Here is a 17,976-nt window from a genome sequence, read left to right as displayed (position 1 = left end):
CCAGCAAAAAACCCTCAGGCTATCTACAAAGGGAACAAAATGAAGACTTTTAACGTTATTAAGGCATTGAATTGTTGTTCAATTTCTTTAAGAAACCGAGTACAATATAATTGTACAACAAGTTGACACGGTGCTAAATATCATACAGCACAGAAACAGACCCTTCGGCCCAACTCATCCATGCCGACCAAGATGGCCCCATTCTCCCACATTTGGCCCTTATCCTTCTAGACCTTTCCTATCCATGTACCTGTCCAAGCGTCTTTAAAATGCTGTTGCAGTACCGCCCTCAACTGCACACAACACTCTAAGACTTTGTGTCTTATTTTGTAAACCAGCATCCGCAGTTCCCAGTTTCTATGCAATACTCTAAATTAACCAAAGTCCCTTAAAGCTGCATCATGAATTCCTGACTCTTATATTCAATGCATTGCTGGATGAAGGCAAGCATACCGTACACCTTCTTTACCAAAGTTACCGGCTTCCTAATGGGCCTGTCCCACTTATCTACATTTTCGGCGACTGCCTGCACCCATCATAGGCCCGTTTGCAGGTCGCCTGTTGAAAATCCAGCTGCGATCAGAACAAGGTACGACTCTTTGGGCGACTACTCACGACCTTACAGGGTGTCGCCTGCATGGGCGTGAGTAGTCTCCCCAGTCGCCCAAAGAGTCGTAGCGTCTTTCTGGTCGCCGCTGGATTTTCAACATGTTGAAATTTATCAGCGACCTGCAACGACCTATGACAGGTGCCGGCAGCCGCCGAAATAGTCGAGTACATGGGACCTGTTATAGACGTTGAGTTCTTTGTCTCATGTTTACCAAGCGGCCATCATGTAAAATATCTAAACGCCGCATCAAGTGGTAATTCAGTACTTTGGAAAGGATTCTCAGAACAATCATAAAATCCTCACTGACCTTTTCACACCCTGTTCTGTTGCAGTTGAAGGTCACTGTCTGACAGGATGCAATGTTCAGGAAGTGTAATTAACATGAAATGAAGTGTTTGCTGTGTAAAGTGTCAAACTAAAAACCATTTATTTTTTTATTTTTTTTACATACGTGTGATATTAGCATTACATGAAGAATCAATGGGGAATCAATAAGGCAAATAGTCATCCTAAATTTTAGCAAGCGTCACTGTGAGATTGAGGCTTGGCTTATATTTCCCAGAAATGAAACAAAGCATTAATCTTTTCAAACAGCTGGTTAATCTTTTGCACATCACACCTTGCTTTTCCTGTCATATTTCACTCTGCAAATCTGGATATTACATGCAATTTAGGAATCGGTTGTGTTTTTAAAGCATTTTCATTGATTTTTTTTTTGCTTCTCTATAAACATCAAAAAAGTGTATATTTGACACACAACGTTGACATGACCAGCCAAGAAAGATAAAATAAATTGCCCTGAGTTTAGAACACTCGTATCCGACATAGAACATGACCATCACGTGTACAAATGTCAGACCATGTCACAGAAGATATTTTGTTTGATTTCTAATTTAGCCCGGTGAAATATTAAAATAAAACCTTTATATGACATACTAAACACTGCACTAATGAAAAAAATTGATTTTTTTTCCCCCTCTCCAATAATTTAAATCAAACTCACAATATCTTTAAAAACATAATTCACATTTTATGGTTAATTATCGATACGTGTTAACGTTAGTCTACCAAGCAATTGAGGCAAACCCAGCAAATTTTTTTTCCAAGCACATAAGGCCACAACAACAGCAAATTATTGCATTTGAACAAAGCCCTTTCTTTCACATCCCTGGGCCTTGTCAAAGCATATTTCCCAATTAGAAGCTAAAAATATTCTCCTCTTGTCTCCATGCAGTATTGATTTTGCCTGTAGCAGTGTCTATGAACACTGTAGGGGGGTTGGGGGTGGTGGTGGAGAGGGGGTGGGGGAAAGGTGCAAGTACCCAAAGATCAGCAAGGCTTTTCTTTTCATAGAGCACTGAGTTGAAGCCCTGCGTGTCTGATTAGCCCAACTGACCACTGATAGGGAATCAGAATCAATACCCAATCGACCTGCCAAGCAAAGCAAATGTAGATTGGCTGTAGGTCAAAGTGCCTTAATTCTAGCTTGGGGTGAGCTAATCAGCGAGAATCCAGGGTTACGATTACTTCTGCTCAAACTGCTGAATTAAAGATCATTTTCTGTATCAACAAATAATTCAGCAGCGCCTTTCCAGAATCGGCACTGGTTGGGAATGCACGTCTAGGTTTTAGCCTGTTTTTTGTTTTGTTTCTTGCAGTCATGTCTGATCTCACAGTGGTCAGTCTTTTTTGTCGTTTGCCTATTGCTGTCCAGGAGGTTGAACGGACACTGGGTGCCGGCCATTTTGTGTTGTCCTGGCATGTTTGTAGCCGGCTGCAGCTGGAAGCGTATATTTCGCTCGGCTTCATTATCCGTCGCAAATTAAAATGCACCGTCGAAACGGCGCCGGTCATTGATGTCTGCATCTCGTGCGGAGAAGCGAGACTCCTAACCCCATGTGTGGCTGGTGAACTAACTCTGTGGAACATCCATTCACATTCAATCTGTGCGTAGACCATAAGACTATACGACATAGGAGCAGAATTAGGCCATTTGGCCCATCACGTCTGCTCCGCCATTCAATCACAGCTGATCTATTTTGTCCCTCTCAACCCCATCCTCCTACCTTCACCCCGTAACCTTTGACTAAACATGGACTGGCATAGTAGTGCATCAGTAGAATTGCTGCCTCACAGCACCATAGACCCGGGTTCAATCCTGACCTTGGGAGTTGTCAGAAAGGAGTTTGTACATCCCTCCCTTTGACCATGTGGGTTCTCTCTGGGTGCTCCGGTTTCCTCCCACACTCCAATGCCATGCAGGTTTATAGATTATTTGCTTCTGGAAATTGGCCCTGGTGTGTAGGATATAATTAGTGTATGGATGACCATTGGTCTGTTTGGGCTTTATAGGCTGAAGGGCCCTGTTTCCTCTAAACTAAACTAAACTAAACTAAACATATCAATCTCCGCTTTAAAAATACCCAATGAATTGCCATTCACGCCCGATTGTGGCAATGAATTCCACAGATTCATCACCCCCTGGCTAAAGAAATTCCTCCTCGTCTCCATGCTAAAGGTAGGTCTTTTTATTCTGAGGCTGTGCCCTCAGGTTCTAGACTCTCTCACTAATGGAAACATCCTCTCCACATCCACATGATTGTGGATGATCAGCCATGATCATATTGAATGGCGGTGCTGGCTCGAATGGCCGAATGGCCCTACTCCTGCACTTATTGTCTATTGTCTATTGTCGCTCTTTCCAGGCCTATCACTGCATTGGACCTGCTGGAAGGAAGCAAAGTTAGGCGTGCCATTCCTAATGCCAGCCTACTATACACATGTGGCATCATTTCGAAACTGTAGGCACACACTAGTCATAATCTGCTGATTGATGGATTGAAACATACAACATAGAAACAGGTCCTTCAGCCCACCGAGTCCACGCCAAATATACTTCACCCATTCACATTAGTTCTATGCTATCTCACTTTTGCATCCACTTCCTACCTACTAAGGGCAATTTTCCAGAGGCCAATTAACCTTCAAACCCACATGTCTTTAGGGTGTGGGAGGAAACAAGAGCACTCGGAGAAAACATATGCTGTCACAGGGAGAACACGCAAAATCAGCACACAGACACATCACCCAAGGTCAGGATTGAACCCAGGTCTAATAAAAACCTTTTCCACTCAGAAGGTGGTGGGTATATATAACGAGTTGCCAGAGGAGGTAGTTGATACTGTAACAGTATTTAGAAGATTCTCGGATAGGATTGGAAAACTGACTGACTGACTGGAAAGGAAAGGCCCAGGGGGATATGGGCCAAATGCAGCCTAGCATAGATGGCGCATCTTGGTCAGCATGGACGATTTGGGCAGAAGGGCTTGTTTCCAAACTGTATGACTCTCTTACACTTTAACTCCCACTGGTGGCGACTATAGCAGATCATCACACAAAACCTCCGGTCTACATCTAACTAGCCTGTGAAACAGTCTGTTCCGACCTCACTATCTGAATGAGGATGAACTCAGAATAAAAGGACGTACCTTTGGAAAGGTGATGAGGAGGAGTTTCTTCAGTCAGAGGGTGTTGAAGCTGCCACCGACGACTGTAGGCCAAATCATTAGGTATTTTAAAGTGGAGATTGACAGGTTCTTGATTAGTTAGTGGGTCAAAGGTTATGGGGAGAAGATAGGAGAATTGAGAGGGAAAGATAGATCAGCTATGATTGAATGGCAGAGTAGACTTGATGGGTCGAATGGCTAATTCTGCTCTTATGACTTATGAACTTATAAAAAATATAAATGACCATCAACATTAAATCTGATGAAAATATCTCTATTATTGTCTCATATCCATGAATAACAGTCTAGCATTAAATGCTATCAACTATGAAATGCCTTGGCTATGCTGAGGATTCTGAGTCTTTAAGTCTTTAAAATGCATTGAGTTTTTTGTTGTTGATTATGTTACCTATGACTATTGGGTTTACAGACCTGTTATGCTGCACGTAAGAATGTATTTATTTCTGTTGTCAGCACTTATAACAATGAAACACTCTCGACTCTCTTGACTCCGACTATCAATAGCACAAAGCAAGATGTGACAATTAGTGAAAACACCCTCAATTTTGACAAATTATATCTGTTTGAAGTTATTATTCCGAACAGTCAAGCATCATTTTGATAATATGCAAAAATGACTCAAAGAGCTAATTGTAATTCTGACATTTCAACTTGCAATTTTCGCCATTAAAATATGTTCTGATTTATTTCACGATTCAAGTGGTTCATATTTGATGATTTACATTGTTTCCAAACTTTAAGATTCTGCCAGCTTTTATTTATGAAGTTAGGCGATAGAAATGTTTTTTACGCATCTTACTTTCTACAACGCACCTTCTTATCTATTTGACTTGTATTTTTATGCAGAGAGTTACAGCCAAAGGAGGCTGAGGTGTAATCCTCTTTGTAGTTGGTGAAACTAATAGGAAGAACCAGCAATTTGTCAGGACTTAACTGATACAAGAAAACCTCAAAGAAATGAGAAATAGGGCAGGGACAAAGCTCTTTTCCTTCAAAGCTTCACATGGTGACATTGGCTTCAAAGGCCACACTTTAATCTTTGAAGCTTTTCCTACAATGTCAAAAGGAAGCCAGTTTCCACGGTGGAAGTCTCCTGTTATAACCTGGTTCATTCTGGAGATCAGCAACATTTTTTTGTGCAGGATTTTTGCCCAAATCCCGTTAATTCAGGTTTTCAATGCTTCATTCTGTATGTAAGTAACAAGGCTATGAGCAGGGGACGCAGTTAATCTAAAAAATTAAAAGTATAAATGTATGCCAGGGGAATTTCAACGGTTAAACTTAAAGCAATTTGTTAAATGGATACAAATGTTTCAGTTTAGCTTGGTTTTAGAGATAGAGCATGCATACAGACCCTTTGGCCCACTGACCATCGATCACCCGTTCACATCAGTTCTGTGTTGTTTGTGGAATTCCCTGCCACAGAGGGCAGTGGAGGCCAAATCACTGGATGGATTTAAGAGAGAGTTAGATAGAACTCTAGGGGCTAGTGGAATCAAGGGATATAGGGAGATGGCAGGCACGGGTTATTGATTGAGGACGATCAGCCATGATCACAATGAATGGCGGTGCTGGCGAGCACAATACGCCCAGATAATATATAATAAACGATAATTCAATAGATGAAATACCATAATAAGCGTGCAAAAGTCCTTAATGCAACCAAAGACAGGCCGTAAATGTTCCTAGTTGAGGTTAGTGTCGTGTCATGCTCAAGAGCCTGATGGTTGTGAGGTAGAAGCTGTTCTTGAACCTGGTCACCGTTGTTTCTGGACTCCTGGACCTTCTGCCCAAAGGTAGGAGTGAAATCACAGCATGGCCATGGTGGTGTGGGTCCTTGATGATGCTGGCCGCCTTTTTGAAGCAGCAGCTCCTTACAGATCCCATAGATTGTGGAGGGATCAGTACCCATGATGGATCGGGCAGTGTCTACAACTCTCTGTCACCTCCTTCATTCCTGGGCGTTCGAGTTGCCAAACCAGGCCGTGATGCAACCAGTCAGCATGCTCTCTATTGTACACCTGTAGAAGTTCAAGAGAGTATTCGTCAATGTACCAAATTATTTCCTCAATCTTTTAAAACAGTAGAGGCATTGATAGGGGTGGAAGATTGCAACCTTCACGTGGTCCGCCCTGTTTCAATTACTGCAATCAACTCGACGTGCACAAACGGAAGATCAAATAGAACAAGTTGTCCAACAACTTTAGGCTGTGCCACATGGAAGAAGAAGAAGAAGAAGAAGAAGAAGGCATTGATAGACATTCTTTATCAGGTCATAAGTGATAGGAACAGAATTACACCATTCGGCCCATCAACTCTACTCCGTCATTCAATCATGGCTGATCTATCTCCCTCCGAACTCAATTCTCCTGCCTTCTCCCCATAGCCCCTGACATCTGTACTAATCAAGAATCTATCTATCTTTGCCTTAAAAGTTTCCAATGATTTGGCCTCCACAGCCTTCTGTGGCAAAGAATTCCACCCTCTGACTAAAGAAATTCCTCCTCATCTCCTTCTTAAAGTAACGTCCTTTAATTCTGAGGCTATGCCCTCTAGTCCTAGACTCTCCCACAAGTGGAAACATCCTTTCTACATCCACGCTATCCAAGCCTTTCACTATTCGGTAAGTTTCAATGAGGTAACCCCTCATCCTTCTAAACTCCAGCGAGTACAGGCCCAGTGCTGTCAAACGCTCTTCATATGTTAACCCACTCATTCCTGGGATTATTATGATTAATTTAGTGTCAATATCTGGAAAAGTAAACTAGAATTTGTAAATTTGAACCACACCACCTACATTTGCTAACACAATATTCCTTTATCAATAATTTTAGCAGGCCTCTCTATGAGTGAGATTCTTTGGCAATGATTCTGGAAACAATGCATTGAAACCTTAAATCAGGTGACTAGGAATATGGAGACACTAAAGACTGCAGATGCTGAATCTTAAGCAAAACACAAAGTGTCGGAGGTCAGGCGGCATCTATGGAGGGAATGGACCAGTGATATTTCAGGTCGTAACCCTTCTTCAGATTTTAGGAATGGCTAGTCTTAAAGACTTCCTTGATCGGATCAGTCGAACATGAAGCCACCATTTAGTAGAAGGATAGGCGTTGCAAATAGGTAGGAATACTGTTAATAATCAAGTTCCCTTCCAAGTTATAACTAAAAGAAAGAGACAAAGTGCTGGAGTAACTCATCGGGTCAGGCAGCATCCCTGGAGAACATGGATAGGTGACCTCCAGCATTTTGCAGTTTTCTTTTGTAAACCAGCAGCTGCAGCTCCTTAAGCTATAATTAATTCTGACTTCAGACATGTATTGATGTTGTTGTATCAATGTTGTGGAACCCGTATTTAAAGGCATTGTAGAAATGTCTACACCACACAGGTATATTGGTCCCTGGAGGGGCCTTCTATGAATGTGCAATGAGCATTGTTTTGCCAGCAACACTTGTACCCATGAATACATTTTCAACAAGAACCACAACCACCTTCCTAAAACTCCTGAGAGGCCAAGATGCAACATTAGTGTTCATCTACTGGAGAATGTTTCAGAAAAACATCTGTTTTCTTTACATTTTTCATACTTGATGAATCTGGACTGTGATTAACAGAGCGATTAGAATAATGCATCTGGACATAGGGAAACTAGAGTTACTTTAAACCAAACTATGTCCTCTAAAACATTGAGCATTAAATTTAAAAAATTCTCTTTCATCAATTTTGTTCTATTGGGAGGTAAACTGAGTGCATATAGAATATAGAACAGTGCAGCACAGGTACGGGCCCTTTGGCCCACAATATTTGAGCCAAACATGATACCAAGTTACACAAAAATGCTGGAGAAACTCAGCGGGTGCAGCAGCATCTATGGTGCGAAGGAGATAGGCAACGTTTCGGGCCGAAACCCTTCTTCAGACTGAATCTCATCAGCCTGTACATGATCCACGTGCCTCTGTTCCCTGCACTTCCATCTGCGTATCTAAAAGCCTCTTAAAGGCCACTATCATATCTGCCTCCAACATCGGCCCTTGGCAATGCATTCCAGGCCCTCACCAGTCTCTGCCTAAAAAAACTTGCCCCGCACATCTCAATTAAACTTTCTCCCTCTTAACCTTATAGCAATTCCCCTCGAGTGTTGGACATTTACACACTGGGAAAAAGGTTCAGAATGTCTACCCTATCTATGCCTCTCATAATTTTATAAACTTCTATCAAGTCTCTCTTCAACCTCCGACGTTCCAGAGCAAACAATCCAAGTTTATCAAACCTTGTAGCTGAAACCCACGAATCCAGGTAGCATTCTGGTAAATGTTAAAGAACTAAATTGACGGAATTGTTCAAATCGTGACATCTAAAGATTGATAATTATATCAAATATAATCAGATATTTTTTTTTTAAATCCTATGAAGGTTTTGTTGCAGGTTGGAAGACTGAGAATATTTTTTTAAATCATACGGCTTGTTAAATTGAATGTTTAGAAGCATTGCTGATTGCTTTGTGACCATGCTCCATAAGGCCAACAGGCAGATAAGACATTCAGTCATCGATGCATTTTGAAGTAAAATCAGCGGAAGAGGTAAGATGCTTGATGCGATATTGCGCTATGTAAATTTTGAACGTTTCAAGGGGACGCTGGGCATATGGTTAAAGTTTGTTGAAGTGAATGATGGCTGTGTGTAGCAGCTGACTAGTCAACAATAAAGGGATGCTATCTCTTTGAATAATGTATCATGTCCATCCATCACTTCCATTAATGGATAAAGATTGTTATATCTCAGATACCGATGGCTTTTAAACAAAAAAAAACATATATTTAAATACGCTTTTGCACAGACGTCCATTATAAAAGATAATTTAGATTGCACGAATCGATTTTATGATGCTACTGTAAACCGGTATAGTTCCTGAATGTCACTCGTGTCCTTTTTACATTTCTTAATTAAGCAGTTTTTTATTTACATTTGAACTAATTACACATTGAAAACCAACAATAAAACCTAAAATATTTGCTATTAGGGTGATAGTTGTACCCGGGCCGAACACTCAGTGCAGGGAGTGTATCGTGCCAGTAATTATGCTAAAAGATTGGTCACAAACTGCCTTGATCAGGCTTTTAGCTGGGTGTTAATCCAAGCAAGTCATTTCAATACAGATATAGATCTTGATTCCAGTCAATAGCTCTCCAACTGATGCAATTGCACATGGTGAAGCAGTCCCATTGATTGACGCCTTGTCACAGTAATTTTGCAGTGCTTCAGATGACAGTAATATCCCACATTTTGCTTCCCCCGTTTCCCTGATTCTCGCCGATTGCACTTTGGAGACAATGCAGTGACATTCAGAGTGCTATCTCCTTCATGCCTTCTTGTTTTCCTCAAGCTGATATTGATCCCATTTCTCAGCTCCCAGAACGTTTGATGTACGCTGCTTCAGTGCATGAGCACACTGCTCTGCAAGCGTTGCCATGTCCAGAGACATCAGGTGGAGGGAGGTGTTGGCATTGAAATTGTTTCTTAATTGTACGGTGCCTTACTTAACATTGGCCATAAAGCTTTCTGCCACATGGAATTTGAGTTTAAAGAAGCCACCACAAGACCACTCTTCACACTGTGACACAATGTGCTGGAGTAACTCAATGGGTCAGGTTGCATTCTCTCATTGAACGAATGCATGAATACTTTGAATGAATTAACAAATACTTTATTGTCACAGGAGACAAGTCACAGTGAAATTCTTTGCTTGCATACCCAAGGTATGCAAATAGTTGCCACACAAAGGGCATTTACAGGGACCTGTGAGCTCCCGATGTTCCTGTCCACCGGGCCTGCGGCCAGAGCCTCTGAGGTTCTGAAGTCGGGTCGCAGCCGCGCGCCACCACAGCTCTTCCCGCTCCGAAGACGGCCAGCTCCGCGATGTCTGGTCCGCAGGCTCCGTTAGGCCCAACGACATCGGAGAGCCGACAGGGAAAAAGTCGGGTCCCCGTACAGGGAAGAGACTACAGTTTCCCCCACCCCCCACCCCCCACATATACACAACTAAAGAAAAATAATAAAAACTAAATACATACATCTAACAAGACAAAAACAAAAAAAAGACGGACAAATCTTTGTTTTGCATGCTATCCAATCCGATCAGATAATAATATCCTTAAACACAATCGAGTCAAACTCAAATTCAACAGATAGATCAAAGGGAAAGATACGGAGAGCAGAATATAGTTCTCAGCATTGTAGCGCACATGTTCCGCAGACAAAGTTCAATGTCCGCAAAGGTGTAGAGGTGAATCGGACAGTATACCAGCTTATGGAAGGACAATTCAGAAGCCTGATAGCAGAGGAGAAGAACCTGTCCCTAAGTCAGAAGATGCTCATGAACTGCAGATGCTGGAAAATCTTGAGCAAAATACAAATTGCTGCAGTAAATCAGCGGGTCAGACAGTATCTGCGGAAGGAATGGATAGGTGACATTTCGGGTTGGGAACAGAAAGGGTCCCTCCACCGATGCTACCTGACCTGCTGAGTTACCCTCGCACTGTGTTATAGTTAAACAATTGTTTCTCTAAAGCTAACATAAACTGTAATGTAGCGAATTGTCATTGCTTTAAATATCCAATTAAAAGTCACTTTCAAAATTCATTTCAGTTCAACAATCCTTCTGGTGAAGCACCATTAGGCGCAGAAGACACATAACATAATCCCAATGACTAAATATTCACATCACAAAGGGCTTGTGAAATGACTTTATAAAGGGAGGGGAAATTAGACATGTTCATTTGAGATCAGAGCAATGTAAGATTTTGACAGAAATTTCTTGCAAAGGGAAGCTGCATTGTCTGTTCCCTGTTTCACATACAAACTTAACAGTAGATCCCAATTATTCTTTCCTTTTGCCTTTGATTCTGGGAAAATCAAAACAGATCATGACTCTTCAATTCTGACCAGAAGAAGCCCACTGATCGTCTCAATTGAATGCTACCTCTTTTCATAAGCACCCACTCCTGATTTGCAATGAGTTTTCTGTGAATATATTTCATCATTATTTTTAACCTGGTGCAAATTTTTAACTTGATGCAAAGGCTTAAAATTTCAAACAAAAATACGGAGTTAGTGCTGCTTTTTTAGTCGAGTGTTCTGAATGGCTTTCATCGATTTCTCTTTGTGCGGGTAGCTTGCTATTTTTGCTGCATTCATCGATGGCCTTCGGGTGAAGAAAGCAGCAATCGTTTGAAAATACAATATCAGATGCTGCTTCTTCCCACCTTCAATCCAACAGAAAGCACAGAATAGCAGCACACTATGACTTGCCTTTCGAGACAAATGTGAACCCTTGGCCTGCCGGATGCAACGTAAAGTGGTGCTTTGCCATGATCTAGTGGCCGTACTAATTCAACTCAGTCTTTAAGTTCGCTGATGATACCACAGTGGTCGGCCGGATCCTCAAAAACAACGAGGTGAAGCACAGGAGTGAGATCGAGAACTTTGTGTCATGGTCTCGGAGCAACAGCTGAACTGTGCACGTCAGCAAAACTAAAGAGTTGGTTGCTGACCTCAGGAAATAAATGGGTGAACACAATCCCATCCTCTTCAATGGAGATGTTGTATAGATGGTCGACAGCTTCGAGTCCCTGGGCATCCTGATCACCAGCAACCTAACCTGGTCCCTTCACACCGATGAAGTGATCAAGAAAGCACATCAGTGCATTTGACTCAGATTCAGTATGTCCACAAGGATACTCTCAAACTTCTTCAGATGGGCTATAAGAAAGTATTCTGATGGGATGCATCTCAGCCTGGTTTGGAAGTTGCTCTGCTCTGGACCGCCTGAACCTGCAGAGAGTGGTGAGCACAGCCCAGTCCATCACAGACTCGCCACTGGAAGTATCGTCAAGGAGGCCTGCCATCCCTGGCCATTTCCTTTTCTCTCTCCTACCTTCAGGCAGAAGAAACAGGAGCTTGAAAGCTCAGATGTCCACATTTAAGAAATACTTCTTCCCTACAGGGAGTCACGGTGGCACAGTGGTAGAGCTGCTGCCTTACAGCGCCATAGACCTAGATTCGATCCTGACTACGTGTGCTGTCTGTATGGAGTTTGTACATTCTACCCGTGACCACGTGGGTTTTCTCCGGGCGTTCCGGTTTGCTCCCACATTCCAAAAACGTACAGGTTTGTAGGTGAATTGGTTTCTGTAAATTATCCCTAGTGTGTAGGATAGAACTAGTGTACGAGTGATTGTTGATCAGTGTGGATTCGGTGGGCTGAAGGGCCATGCTGTTGCTATGCTGTATCTCTAAACTAAACTAAACTAAACACTGCTATCAGACTCTGGAAACTATCACCCTTCTCTGAGGTGCTGCCATGTACTCTTATTCTTAAATCTACCTAATTTTATTATTCCATTATTATACACTAATATTTTTTTGCACTACTTCGGATTCTGTTGTTTTGCACTCATAGTATTTATCGCTATTTTTCATCATTACTGTATGTATACTGTTCATCTGTGTAGGAAGGAGCTGCAAATGCTGGTTTAAATCGAAGATAGACCCAAAATGCTGGAGTAACTCAGCTGGACAGGCTGCATCTCTGGAGTGAAGGAATGGGTGAAGTTTCTTCAGACCTTCTTCAGTCTGAAGAAGGGTCTCGACCTGAAACGTCACCCAATCCTTCTCTCCAGAGATGCTGCCTGTCCCGTTGAGTTACTCCAACATTTTGTGTCTATACTGTTCAATCTGTTAGCTTCATATGAACAAGGAATTCCATTGCACCCTGTGGTGTTACTGCTAGTAAGAATTGCATTGTTCTGTTTTGGGACATATGACAATAAAAAATGCTCTCTATGACAATAAACTAATCTGAACCTGAATCTGGGTCTGAATATACAAGGATGGAGGTCACACTGGCATTAAATGCCTGAGGTATTTAAAGTCAGACAGGCAAAAGGTGTTTTAGCTGCAATCAAGAATTTGTGTCTGGTGACTTGATAATATTTTGCTGGTTAGCTTACAATTTATTTTCTAAAATTGACTGATATAATCACAGATACAACATGTTCTGTGACCCAGGTAAATTGGAAAGCTTAATTAAATGTCATAGTTTCTTCAGCAAACCACAAAGTGCTGGATAACCCAGCAGTTCAGGCAGCATCTCTGGAGGGAAATGGACAGACAATGCTTGATTCAGGACCCTTCTTCAGAATGAATCAGTCTGAAGAAGGGTCCTGATCAGAAACGATGTTTGTTCATTTCCCTCCACACATGCTGCCTGACCCGTTGAGTTCTTCCAGCAATTTGTGTTTTGCTCAAGATTTACGCACCTGCAGTTTCTTGTGTTATCATTGCTTTCTCGTATTCATTCCACTAAGAATTCCTGATATCTAAATTGTTCATTTGGTCTCGATTAATTATTATAATTGAGGATAATCTATCAAAATTAAATGAACATTTTTCATCAAGTCATCAGCAAGTAAGCAACCTAATATAAAACCATCAAAAATTTATTTAAAAAAGCCTTTTATTATACTATACGATACAATAGAACGTTATTTATCCCAGGTGGGAAATTGGTCCGCCAACAGTCTTAAAACAAAGCAAGTTACTTGAAACATGACATTAAAATGATGAGTGGAAAGTCCAGAATTGGGGATGCGCAAAGATTTACCCCATGACAGAAAGGGGAACAGTTGATTAGTTTGATAGCCACTGGGAAAAAAGATCTACTTAAACCAATTAATAATACACAGTACAGTTTGGTTCACAATGTCCATGGCGAACATGCTGACAATGTTAAAATGTTCTCTGCTTGCAAGTGACCCCTGTCCCTCCATTCCCCACATATCCATGTACCTATCTGAAAGCCTCTAAAATGCCACTATCATATCTGCCCCCATCCACCATCCCAGGCAGCGCATTCCAGGCACTCACCACCCTCTGTGTAAAACACTTGGCCTGCACATCTCCTTTAAACGTTGCCCCTTTTACCTTACAGCTATGGCCTCTAGTCCTTGACATTACCAGGACGACTTTCATGCATGCACACTAGACAGTTCCTTAGCAAGCTAGAAGTATATGTTTTGACATGGAATCTCTTGTAAAAGAGATTTTTAATCTCAATGAGACTTCTCCTGGTTAAATAAAGGTTAAATTAAAAAAAATAAAAAATAAAAATGGAAAAGAACATTTGAAGCATGCACCTAACAAGATTAATGCAACTTGGAAAAGATTTCGGAATGGAATTAAGAGTCCTGCAATTTTCTATAAAATTGACTAATTTGGGCAATTGAAGTTTGGGCCAATGTTTAAAAAAACAAACAAAATGCAAACCTAGTTGTTTGGATTACAATTTATATCCTTATAATCTTAAAATCACTTAAATTTACAATTTCTTCATGATTTTCACCGCTTCAGCTAATATTACCAGGTCAAAGTGATATTATACAAACAAACCTAATCTCAACTGCAGTGATTGCATGAGATTAATATGGATCGGTCTTTTTCTGCATCCGGAAAATATTGAAGCAAGGTTGCAGCTGGAAATGGTCCTTCATGGGAACTGTTCTTTCAAATATAAAGAGCTACTTACTTAAAGAATAAAATAAGAAACACACAAAGCACGAAACACGCGGAATCAAGCCTGTATGAGGTGTTGCACTTTGGGAGGTTGAATGTAATGGGAGAATATACAGTTAATGGCAAGACTCTTAACAGCACAGATGTGCAGAGAGATCTTGAAGTCCAGATTCATAGCTCACTGAAGGTGTCAGCACAAGTAGATAGGATGGCAGAGAAGGCTTGTGTTGCTAGGGGGTAGATACAAAATGCTGGAGTAACAGCGGGACAGGCAGCATTTGTTGCTAGGGGCATTGAGTCAGGAAATCCTGATGCTGCTCTATAAGACTATGGTTAAGCTACACTTAGAGCATTGCATGCAGTTCTAGTTACCCCATTACAATAAGGATGTGGAGGAAAAATGGCATCATTGCCATATTTTCTCCACGAGGAAGAAGAAAATCTAATTAGGCTGAATATGTTCTTTACTATCAGCTTTTGTTCACGATACATGTGACACAGATAAATACAGCATAGGAACACGCCATTCGACCCATCATGTCTATGATGGATGATACCAAGTTAATCTGATCTCTGTTTGCACAGGATCCATATCCCTCCATTTCCTGCATATCCACCTGCCTACCTAAAACCTCTTAAAGACCGCCATCTTACCTGCCTCCACCACCACCCCTGGCAGTGCGTTCCTGGCACCCAGTGTAAAAAACTTGTCACGCGCACAGTCACAAATGAGAGTCACAATTAGATGATGGAATGGATTAGAGTCAAATCAGGTTCAAGGAGTGAAATAAAGAGAAGGAAAATGTTGCATTAGGAGAGAGTTATAAAAGAAAAATGAAAAGAGGCTTTTAGCTAGGCACATGGATATGCAGGGAATGAAGGGATATAGATCATGTGCAGGAAGAGATTAGTTTGACTTGGCATCATGTTTGTTGCGAACATTGTGGGCCAAAGGGCCGGTATGAAGCTTCTTTAAAGCTTCTAATTAAAATTATAAACAAATAGAAAGTTTCCATTACCAGAATTAAAAATAACAAGTTTAAAACATCTAATAGGCCTTTCTCACGGGGCGACTTGACGCAAGAGTTAACCAGAGTTTAACATCGTGGGAACCTCGTGCGATAACAGTACGGCATTCGTGGACCACCGTGGACCACCGTGGCGCTAACGGCAGGTAATCGTGTAACTTGGTGACTCGGGAGAAAATTCAAGCAAGCTTGAATTTCTCCAAGAGTGACTTGTACACTTGTGGTTGAGCATTGCAACATTATATGAACGTAGTGGCCAGTGCGATAACCGTGCGATATCCGTAATAACTCTTGCGGTTACCGTGGGAACTCCTGCGAACGGTAAACCCGGAAGCTGGACAGAGGGGACAGAAGGTGAGTAAAAAAGGTGTTCTCAATATCCTTTATAAATATCTGTATGTTAATATGTGTGTCTTTTCCTCTTGGGCATTACTTTGTTTCTGTTGGTGGCTCCACATTTTATGATAGCCTGAAGTGTGATAAAGCTTTTACCTCAGCAGTTTGAATGTCAGTGCTTGTTTACCTCATTGTTAAATAAATATATTTTTTACTATCAGCTTGATGTCTGCAATTCTTCATTAACACATCACTACAAGATGAATGTCTCTAATGTTATAATCCCTCTCATGCTGAAACACAAAATAGTTGAAGGGAGGTGATATAATCACATTTTCATTAAGTTTCATTTTTGAGTGTTCAGGTCCATCAATTGTTGAGCTAATTAAACGTTTGAAAGTTTCACCTCTCGGTAGAAAATAAAATAAGCCAATCAGCACGGTAAATGTGAGACAAAGTCTTTATTCCTATTTGACAATATAAAAAGACCACTTCTTGCACATATTGAGAGAAGGTGCATCACACCAAACATTTGTCTATAAAAGGGCCTCGCAAACACAAAAATCAACAAATGAGGCATGCTAGATTATTTTAAACACATTATATTCATTAACCTCCGCAACAAGCCTAAACTCAGGCATTAAAAGGGACAATGCAATGTGCTAAATGGCAGGTTTTGCGTACGAACATCTTATAGGAAGCACTTTTCAGAGGACAACACTAGAAAGTCAGCTTATTTGCTATGCATTTCTGCTAACATGCAGTAGTGTTCCTGTGGTCGGCTACCCATCAATATAGCTGTCCTGCCACGGCACACTCCCCAATTGTGAATTGTAGTAAGCGCAGAGATGGCCTCTTTGCTCTTTCACACCCAGTGAGACTTCCTCTTAATTCTCTTTTTAATTAATCTCTCCCTTCTGCCTTCACGCAAGCGTCCTCGATGCACATAGTGGGCTGCTGCATACAGCGCGTCAATGAAAAAACCCATCATCCTGTACTCGAAACTACTTAGTATAGGCATGTCTCCAAATGAGCCAATTCAACCAAGGGAGGATATTTATAGTGTGTGAAAAAAAAAGTGACATCATTTGTGCCACGTGTAGTTCACAATGTTCATTCAAGATTTAACGGGAAAGCTCGGGAGACGGACAAGTCACTCGCACGAATAACAGAAATGCCGAGTACCGTGGGAACTCTTTATCTACCCCCCGTTATATCGTGTGATATCGTGTTAGTTCACTCTGGTTACATCTTGCGTCAAGTCGCCCCGTGAGAAAGCGCTTTAAAACTGTGCAGGGTTGTGACATATAACACTGTAAAATGTCCCCTTTCTCGGCCAAAGAGATCGATTAGCAATGCTTTAATAATCATCATGTCACTAATGCTATTAATTATGAGCTGTATCTTTCTGCGTCAAATTTAATGGGCAATTAATGTGCAAATCTGAGTCCTTACAAACAACACACAGACCAAGCGGCAAACATCAACTGTGCAAAGCAAATGCTGTAAATTAACTGGGAAATTTTGGAGACACTAGGAACTACAGATGCTGGAATATTGAGTAAAACACAAAGTGCCGGGGCAACTCTGCAAGTCAGGCGGCTTCTGTGGAAGGCATGGATATGTGATGTTTCGGGTTGGTTCCCTTCTTCAGACTGATTGTAATATGGAGGATGTAGATAGGCTATTGCATGTTAGCCAATTGGAATGCTTAGTAATTATAACTCCACCTAATTATAACATTCATAGTGTAAGGACTCGCCCACTGCCTGCCAGTAGCGGCAGCAGTAGCAGTGTGAGCGTGTAATGACCTGCTTACAAGATTACAATGTGTGGTGAATTACAGAGAGTGGTGAATCTCTGGAACTCCCTGCCACAGAGGGTAGTCGAGGCCAGTTCATTAGC

This window comes from Amblyraja radiata, chromosome 29 (assembly GCF_010909765.2).
Source record: "Amblyraja radiata isolate CabotCenter1 chromosome 29, sAmbRad1.1.pri, whole genome shotgun sequence".
NCBI classification, from domain to species: domain Eukaryota; kingdom Metazoa; phylum Chordata; class Chondrichthyes; order Rajiformes; family Rajidae; genus Amblyraja; species Amblyraja radiata.
The sequence above is the reverse complement of the archived record's forward strand: the minus strand, read 5'-3'. Positions refer to the sequence as shown.